Here is a 2,184-nt window from a genome sequence, read left to right as displayed (position 1 = left end):
TTCTCACTCGTGAGTCTTAGACCATTTCCGGCAATTTACGGGAGAGAGCCGAGTGTTTTTTGTGTATTTGTTTATTATTATTTTTTAATTATTATTATTATTATTGAATACAAACACAATTGGCACAAAACAGTCAAACAACAAAATACAGTTAACAATTTTCTAGGGAACAGAAAGTTCTGCAGAAATACAGAAAAAAAAAAGAAAAATAATATATGACACGTTTTAAACAACACAAGGGACGTATTCTTAAGCATATTATTCAGAATTTTCACATTGGGAAAGTTTGTTATATTTAAAGATTTAACAAAAAAAACATGGAAAAAAGTTGTTGACGTGTCTCCAAAAGACGGACGGCGGCATGAAAACGTTTCTTCCTTAACACTTTTCTATCTGTAGTCTGGGTTTTTAATATATAATTTTGTATAATTAAATATTATTGTGCTTTAATTGCTAATACAATTTTTCGAGAAAATTTTAATTTGCCGTTAACGAGAAACATTACATTTCACTAAAGCGACAATGTGTAATATTTAGTGCCTCCTAGTGGTTCAAAAATCTTTGATCCAGGAAAAAAAAAAAAAAAATGATTTGAATAACAGGCGAAACGACATAAATTTTTAACTCAACAATATTTTTAAAAAGTCATTGGTCGAGAAATATTTAATCATGTATATACTGGGATCCATATCATTAGACCACAGTGCCATCTAGTGGTCAATTATTACACACAGGGGCTTTGATAATTTCACAAATGGGTGTAACCTGTTTTGAGGGGTAGCTCAAGCACCCCCAAATTCAACCCAAATGCCCTGTGAGTGTTGGTATTTTTTAAACTATCCTTTCCTTAATAAATCTTAATAATGGGGCGGCAGTGGCCCAGGAGGTAGAGCACTCGTCTTGGGATCAAGTGATCGCAGTTCGAATCCCGGCTCCTCCGTGTTACATGTCGAAGTGTCCTTGGGCAAGACACTGAACCCCTAATGCCCCCAATAAGCAGGTTAGCGCCCTACATGGCTGCACAGCCGCTATTGGTAAATGTGAAGCACAATGTAAAGCGCTTTGGGAAGTCTTGACTTGAAAAGCGCTATATAAATGCAGATCATTTCATTTCATTTCAAAGGACAGGATAGGCCTGAATATGATAAAAATGCCTGAATAAAATTGTTTTCAAAAAGTCAAACAAAACTAAAATGTGAACAACGCAGCATCAGATATACTCAACTGCCTTGAAGTAATTCAGTCCATTTGGGGGCGGCAGTGGCTCAGGAGGTAGAGCACTTGTCTTGGCATCAAGAGATCGCAGTTCGAATCTCCGGCTCCTCCGTGTTACATGTCGAAGTGTCCTTGGGTAAGACACTGAACCCCTAATGCCTCCATTAAGCAGGTTAGCGCCTTACATGGCTGCACGGCTGCTGTTGGGAAATGTAACGCACACTGTAAAGCGCTTTGGGAAGTCTTGACTTTAAAAGCGCTGTATGCATTCAGGTCATTTCATTTCATTTCATTTGATTCCTAGCACCACTCTCGCCCTCCTACCTGGTCCTGTTTCGGCAAGTGTCACTTGCAGCATAGCGGCAGAGTACACCCGGTATGTTATACAGTGTTTATGTCGAACAACTATTTGCCTCATCAGCTTAATCTACATAGTGTAGGGTGGAATTTTAAAGTGTTGGTTTGAATATATCATTGTGATGAGTTTCATGCTTCTCCTTCTGCATGTGCATGTTTGTGTGTACTCTATTAGAAAAAACTTTGAAAAACTGGGCATGGTGTAGTAATAGTGTTTCTGCTAAGCACAAAGTGTAAAGTGATGTTCACAAATGGAAAGTGACACTCCTGAAGAGTGTTTAATGATCCTAAATCACTTAGAGTAAAACAAAAATAAATGCATCTATCAGCCAGACAATCTGGGTGGTTAACATACTGTATGTAGTAAGTTCTGAACCTAAAATGCCCCTCATTTCACACACTGTATACAGTAATGCTTTTTGGAAGTAGTCCATTTGTTCGGTCCATTTTTGCAAAGACCGTCTTGTGATACTAGTTCAGCTCAACCATTCATCTTCTCCCTGGTTGCATATCGTTTGGAGCAGGGGTGGGCAAAATGCAGCCCCCGGGCTACATCCGGCCCGGCAGGTTTTTGAATCCAGCCCTCTTAACAAAACTGGTTAATATATCATG

The sequence above is a fragment of the Urocampus carinirostris genome, chromosome 6, assembly GCF_059441175.1.
Source record: "Urocampus carinirostris isolate Australia breed hairy pipefish chromosome 6, RoL_Ucar_1.0, whole genome shotgun sequence".
In the NCBI taxonomy this organism is placed as follows: Eukaryota; Metazoa; Chordata; class Actinopteri; order Syngnathiformes; family Syngnathidae; genus Urocampus; species Urocampus carinirostris.
The sequence above is the reverse complement of the archived record's forward strand: the minus strand, read 5'-3'. Positions refer to the sequence as shown.